The 7,500-nt window shown below is 43.5% G+C and overlaps 1 protein-coding gene across 1 annotated transcript in view; it reads right to left on the bottom strand.

Annotated features, from left to right (window-relative positions):
* The window catches only part of LOC118947125 (guanine nucleotide-binding protein G(I)/G(S)/G(O) subunit gamma-13-like), an 18,444-nt gene extending 13,428 nt beyond the window's left edge, over positions 1-5,016 (bottom strand). Inside the window, exon 1 of the mRNA XM_036972338.1 lies at positions 4,395-5,016. The gene's annotated coding sequence lies outside the window, so the exon portion shown is untranslated. The remainder of the gene's footprint in view (positions 1-4,394) is intronic.
* Between the last annotated feature and the right edge of the window lie 2,484 nt (positions 5,017-7,500).

The following is a 7,500-nucleotide window of genomic DNA, read 5'->3' as shown; positions in this document are numbered from 1 at the left end:
TCTCTCTCTCTCTTTCTCTGGCAGCAGGCCGTTGGAGGGGTGAAGGAGGAGGAAGAGGATGAGGGGGCTGGGAGAGGAGGAAGAGGAGGCTCAGGGTGTTATGTTGGAGGCTGACTTCCAAATGTGGACCATTCTAGCCTACCTGGGTTTCCTAACAGTATCTGGGTTTTCCTCTGTAGCCCTGAACACTCTGCTGTTCATCATACAGGCACGGGAAGTTCTCTGCTCTAACATTCTATACACTCATGTTGCTAGGCTACAGTTGCTAACACAACAGCAGAGCCCTGGTGTATGTATATTTGGTGTAGGAGAACGATGGGGTTGTCATGTGGTATAATAATAACACTGTCAGCAGAGGCCCCAGACACTGCAGTAAGATGTAGGATGGTTTGGGGGATGTAGGATGCTTTTGGGGATGTTGGATGGTTTGAGGACGCAGAATGGTTTGAGGATGCAGAATGGTTTGGAGGATGTTGGATGGTTTGGGGATGTAGGATGGTTTGGGGATGTAGGATGGTTTGAGGAAGTTGGATGGTTTGGGGATGTAGGATGGTTTGAGGATGCAGAATGGTTTGGAGGATGTTGGATGGTTTGGGGATGTAGGATGGTTTGGAGGATGTTGGATGGTTTGGAGGATGTTGGATGGTTTGGAGGATGTAGGATGGTTTGGAGGATGTAGGATGGTTTGGAGGATGTAGAATGGTTTGGAGGATGTAGGATGGTTTGAGGTTGTAGGATGGTTTGGGGGACTTAGGATGGTTTGGGGATGTGGGACTATTTAGGGATGTGGGATGGTTTGAGGATGGTTGTGGGATGGATGGGGGATGGTTGGGGGATGTACGATGGTTTGGGGTAGTTCTGAGGATGCAGAATGATTTGGAGGATGTAGGATAGTTTGGGGATGTGGAACAGTTCGGGGAACATAGGGGTGTTTTGGGAATGTAGGAGGTTTGGGGATGTAAGATGATTTGAGGATGTGGGATGATTTCGGGGATGGTTTGGTGATGTAGGGTGGTTTGGGGATGTGGGATGACTGACTCAAAATCATTGGCCACTTTAATAAATGGATAACGAGTCACTTTAATAATGCCAATGTTTACATATTTTACATTACTCATCTCATATGTATATACTGTATTCTATACCATCTGTTTTATCTTGCCTATGCCGCCCGGTCATGGCTCATCCAGGGCGGCAGGGTAGCCTAGTGGTTAGAGCGTTGGACTAGTAACTGGAAGGTTGCAAGTTCAAACCCCAGAGCTGACATTCTGCCCCTGAACAGGCAGTTAACCCACTGTTCCTAGACCAGTTAAACCCACTGTTCCTAGACCAGTTAACCCACTGTTCCTAGACCAGTTAAACCCACTGTTCCTAGACCAGTTAACCCACTGTTCCTAGACCAGTTAAACCCACTGTTCCTAGACCGTCATTGAAAATAAGAATGTGTTCTTAACTGACTTGCCTAGTTAAATAAAAAAATAATCCATATATTTATATTCTTATTCCATTATTATTATAATATTATTCCATTCCATTATTCAAATCTTTACCTTACTTTGTTTATTAGGTAGTTGTTGGGGAATTGTTAGATTACTTGTTAGATATCTGTTGGAACTAGAAGCACAAGCATTTCGCTACACTCGCATTAACATCTGCTAACCATGTGACCATTAACATCTGCTAACCATGTGACCATTAACATCTGCTAAACATGTGACCATTAACATCTGCTAAACATGTGACCATTAACATCTGCTAAACATGTGACCATTAACATCTGCTAACCCTGTGTGTGACCAATAACATTTTGATTTGATTCTGATTTGAGGAGTTTACCACCTCAGTCATCGGCTTTATCAATAAGTGCATCGATGACGTCGTCCCCACAGTGACAGTACGTACATATCCCAACCAGAAGCCATGGATTACAGGCAACATCCCCACCGAGCTAAAGGCTAGAGCTGCAGCTGTCAAGGAGCAGGACACTAATCCGGATGCTTATAAGAAATCCAGCCCCCAGGTGTTAACGGTAGGCAACAACACATCTGCCACGTTTATCCCCAACACGGGGGGCCCCTCAGGGGTGTGTACTTAGTCCCCTCCTGTACTCCCTGTTCACCCATGACTGCATGGCTAGGCACGACTCTAACACCATCATTAAGTTTGCTGACGACACAACAGCCTGATCACCGACAACGATGGGTCAAGAGTTTCAAGTTCCTTTTTGTCCACATCACCAACAAACTATCATGGTCCAAACATATGAAGACAGTCGTAAAGTCCAAAAAAATGTGATTTGTTAGGGCAAAAACAAGGCCATCAATTAGGCCAATAAGTAAGGCCTTATGATGTATGTAATGTGTTGTCATGGTTTAATTGTATTATAACATCACCCCCCTAGGGGACTTACTTGGCGAGCAAAAGCCAAAGTGCTTTAAAAAGGCAAGAAACAACCATATCTTTGTCACTAACAAATACAGCCACGGGTGGTAAACAATTTACTCAAAAAGAAAAGTCACCTTGGGAAATATGCAAATGACACTCTTTACAGCATACAGTGTTAAAACGTCCCAAAATGATTTTCTGTGAAACTACAGGTGTTAATGAAATTACACTGGGAAAGTCTAACACTAGTTAAAGAGAGTCCGGTTGACTACAAATCAAGTGTTTTTGTTGTACACTGTCGGTGTTGATATGAACTCTACAGCAGAGCTTCCCAAACACCACAGTCGAGTTCCTTCGAGCCAGAGTTAAATGAGGAGCACTGCAACACTTTGAAAAATGTGTTATTTTAAACACCAGATCAAGTAGGACTTTATTTTTCACTGACCAATAGTGTACATGTTACACTGGCCAGAGTTAATTGGACACCATAGATTTTTTTTTTGTTGTTGCTGTGTGTCTGTCCCCACCGAACGACCCGAACTGACTGTCCTGTGTCGATAGTCATGACATCTCTAATGTGAAGGTAATGTCCTATTCTGTCTGATAACTGAGCGTAACTATTGGTCTGTCTGGACACAGCAGCAGCCAGGGAGGTTTTAGAGGGTTTAGACAGGGAGAACACACACACCTGCACATACACACACACACACACACACACACACACACACACACACACACACACACACACACACACACACACACACACACACACACACACACACACACACACACAGAGGAATAATCATCACGATGTAGCCTGTAAAAATGTTGTATCAATCAATTAAGGATCAATAACGGTCTGAATGGGGGGAGGGCAGCCAGGTCACCCGTGATACAGGTCAGTGTTCGACGTCCGTCTGACTGAGGAACGTCGGGATGTGAGGTGGAAACCAGGCCACTAGGGGCAACGGTGAGCTAAATAGGTGAGAAACGGTGAGAAAAGTAGGTTTTTTGTTGTGCTAGAGTGTTGTGGACGAGCTTATTCATCTGCCTCTGAGTCCAAATGTTGCAGGTTCAAATCCAACAACAGAAAGTTGTTTTTTTGATTTTTTAAAAGTTTTTTAAGCCCATCCCAAACCTTAACCCTTACCTTAACCATTCAGGGTTAGTACCCTGTGTGGATCACTTGGTAGAGCATGGTGCTTGCAATGCCAAGGTTGTGGGTTCAATTTCCTCAGGGGACCAGTAAGAAAAAAGTAAGAAAACATATATATTCACTACTGTAAATTACTCTGGGTAAATGTTTTTAAAAAAAAATTGACTTTTGCAATCATTTCTAAATTTGACATCAGAGAAACACGGATGAATGTCGAATTCTGACATGAAGACTGTGAGAGCGAGTTGGAATCTGTCCCGCGGCCTGATAACTGAAGAGGAACACCGAGAGGCGCTTTCTAACGCTTTAAAGCGGAACATCAGTATCTATCTAACGGGGTCTGGGGAGGAGGAGGAGGCCAGGTGAGGAGGAGGAGGCCAGGTGAGGAGGAGGAGGAGGAGGAGGAGGAGGCCAGGTGAGGAGGAGGAGGAGGCCAGGTGAGGAGGAGGAGGAGGCCAGGTGAGGAGGAGGAGGCCAGGTGAGGAGGAGGAGGAGGAGGAGGCCAGGTGAGGAGGAGGAGGAGGCCAGGTGAGGAGGAGGCCGGAGGAGGCCAGAGGAGGAGGCCGGAGGAGGAGGAGAAATCCTTGTTTTATGTAACGTCCTCTGTTTCATCCCTCTCTGCTGAGTATGGAGGCGGAAGGAGTGAGAAACTGAAATGGTAATTTCCAACCCAAAGCTCCCCTCGTTCATCGATCGTGTGGATGTTCGTCTGTGAGGTCTGACTCTAAACAACATTCTGTCAGCACATACCATGTCAACACAAAACCCCATCTGATATACAAAGCTGTGAAATTAACACATTAAATCGTCATTTTATGTATCTTTTACTATCCATTTTAATCACACCGCTTACCTCACTGATTTTTGCCGGTGGTAGCTGTTGCTCAGACCGGCTCCGTTTTAGGCTACCGGCGTCGGTATTTCGGTAAGGTGAGACGCGTCCCTCTGTTTCCTAAAATACCGGGAAGTGCCCGGGACTTTTCCGCGTCAAGTGGTTTCTGTTGTGTTCTCACACTGCGCACTACCAGTTCTCTCTCTCCGTCCAAATGGACAACTGGCCAATGTGACGGTTTAAATCCGCAGTCTGAAGTATATTCTACCGGCGATGACGGGATGTTGAGCACTAGATAGTCCTCTTCCCTTCTCCGGGATTTAGTGGTCGGTCAGTCCGTTACTATAGAGCCGTGGGGCCGGTTTCCAGTTGGGTTGTCGGGCGGTGCTCTCTCTCTCTCTCTGCAGAGGCCGGGAGATGCTGAGGAAGTTACTGTACCGGGGAATGGCGGGGATAAGTCGCAAGCTGGCTGTTCACTCCCTGCTGCTGCTGAGCGGAGCTTCAATGTGTGTGTGTGTGTGTCCGTGCGTGCGCGCTTAAAAGTGTGTTTCCCCGAGGATGGTTAGTTAGATGAGGCGAGTGAACCAGTCAGGAGAGGAGAGAGCTTGCTCTGTAAACTCTATTTTTGCCTTGTTGACTGTGGAGGGAGAGGAGGGGAGGGGAGGAAGGGGGACGAGAAAGGAGGTGGGAGATAAAGAGGAGGGGAGAGGGAGGGGGCGAGAAAGGAGGGGGGAGAGGGACTGAGGGGGGGATGCGCACATACCCAATCCCTCTTCCCCATCTCTCCAACCTGGTCTCAGAGAATTACGTATTATTCTGTATGTAAATCTGTTCTGGTACTGTATGTAAATCCTAGACACTCCATTTAATATGATATGTTATGTTACTGTATGTAAATCTTAGACACTCTATTTGTCTGATATGTCTCTGATATGTTATGAATTACAAAATGTACAATTGTTGGGAATCAGCAAAAACGTATGATATGTTACGAATTTCCAATTTGTAGTTAAATAAAGGTTAAATAAAAATACATAATTGAAAACGTTACCTAGGTGACTAGGTGGCTAACGCTAACGTTATCCAGTTCTAGGAGTTAAGGGTTAGTTAACATGCTAACGTTAGCTAGGTGACTAGATGGCTAACGCTAACGTTATCCAGTTCTAGGAGTTAAGGGTTAGTTAACATGCTAACGTTAGCTAGGTGACTAGATGGCTAACGCTAACGTTATCCAGTTCTAGGAGTTAAGGGTTAGTTAACATGCTAACGTTAGCTAGGTGACTAGATGGCTAACGCTAACGCTATCCAGTTCTAGGAGTTAAGGGTTAGTTAACATGCTAACGTTAGCTAGGTGACTAGATGGCTAACGCTAACGTTATCCAGTTCTAGGAGTTAAAGGTTAGTTAACATGCTAACGTTAGCTAGGTGACTAGATGGCTAACGCTAACGTTATCCAGTTCTAGGAGTGAAAGGTTAGTTAACATGCTAACGTTAGCTAGGTGACTAGACGGCTAACGCTAACGTTATCCAGTTCTAGGAGTTAAGGGTTAGGGTTAAGGTTAGGAGGTAGGTTAATTAAAGGGCTTTAGGGTTAGGGAAATGGTTAGCTAACATGCTACCGTTAGCTAGTTCTGGGAGTTAAGGGTTAGGGTTAAGATTATGAGGTAGATTAAAAGGTTAGGGTTAGAGGAAGAGCTAGCTAACATGCTAACGTTAGCTAATTCTGTGAGTTATGGGTTAGAAGGAAGGTTAAACGGTTAGAGGAAGGGTTAGCTAACATGCTAAGTAGTTGAAAAGTAGCTAAAAAAGTAGTAAGTAGGTGCAAAGTTGCTAATTAGCTATAATGCTAAAGTTGTCCGTGATGAGATTCGAACACCCATCCATCCATCCACCCAGACATAGCTACCTACCTACCCACCAATCCACCCACACCAACCACCCTCATTAATGTTTGACTGAAGTAACCTTCTATCTTATTAAGTGACCATTCAAAACGTAACAAATGAGAATTTGAGTGACCCGGGATGTACATTTACAATGCTTCGTCGAGTCTATGAGACCAGTCTGATCTCCCTGCAAACTGTACGTGTGTGTGTGTGTGTGTGTGTGGACCCCATTCTTGCCCCCATCGCTACACTGTGGATTTCTGCCCTAATATGGATGGTATCACTAGTCCGCTGCTCGCTGTGCTCCTCTCCAACCGGGCACATCGTTTTAGGTCCAAGGAAAAGAGACCGGATTTATGATCCTTCTCTAACATCCGATGCTGCTGGGTTTATTAATGAATCTATCCTCATCATAACACCAGTCTACTAGATATAATGACATAATTAATCTATCCTCATCATAACACCAGTCTATTAGATATAATGACATAATGAATCTATCCTCATCATAACACCAGTCTATTAGATATAATGACATAATGAATCTATCCTCATCATAACACCAGTCTATTAGATATAATGACATAATGAATCTATCCTCATCATAACACCAGTCTATTAGATATAATGACATAATGAATCTATCCTCATCATAACACCAGTCTACTAGATATAATGACATAATGAATCTTTCCTCATCATAACACCAGTCTACTAGATATAATGAATCTATCCTCATCATAACACCAGTCTACTAGATATAATGAATCTATCCTCATCATAACACCAGTCTACTAGATATAATGACATAATGAATCTATCCTCATCATAACACCAGTCTACTAGATATAATGAATCTATCCTCATCATAACACCAGTCTACTAGATATAATGACATAATGAATCTATCCTCATCATAACACCAGTCTATTAGACATAATGACATAATGAATCTATCCTCATCATAACACCAGTCTACTAGATATAATGACATAATGAATCTATCCTCATCATAACACCAGTCTATTAGATATAATGACATAATTAATCTATCCTCATCATAACACCAGTCTACTAGATATAATGACATAATTAATCTATCCTCATCATAACACCAGTCTATTAGATATAATGACATAATGAATCTATCCTCATCATAACACCAGTCTACTAGATATAATGACATAATGAATCTATCCTCATCATAACACCAGTCTACTAGATATAATGACATAATTAAT

The sequence above is a fragment of the Oncorhynchus mykiss genome, unplaced genomic scaffold (genome assembly GCF_013265735.2).
Source record: "Oncorhynchus mykiss isolate Arlee unplaced genomic scaffold, USDA_OmykA_1.1 un_scaffold_140, whole genome shotgun sequence".
In the NCBI taxonomy this organism is placed as follows: Eukaryota; Metazoa; Chordata; class Actinopteri; order Salmoniformes; family Salmonidae; genus Oncorhynchus; species Oncorhynchus mykiss.
The sequence above is the reverse complement of the archived record's forward strand: the minus strand, read 5'-3'. Positions and strand labels throughout refer to the sequence as shown.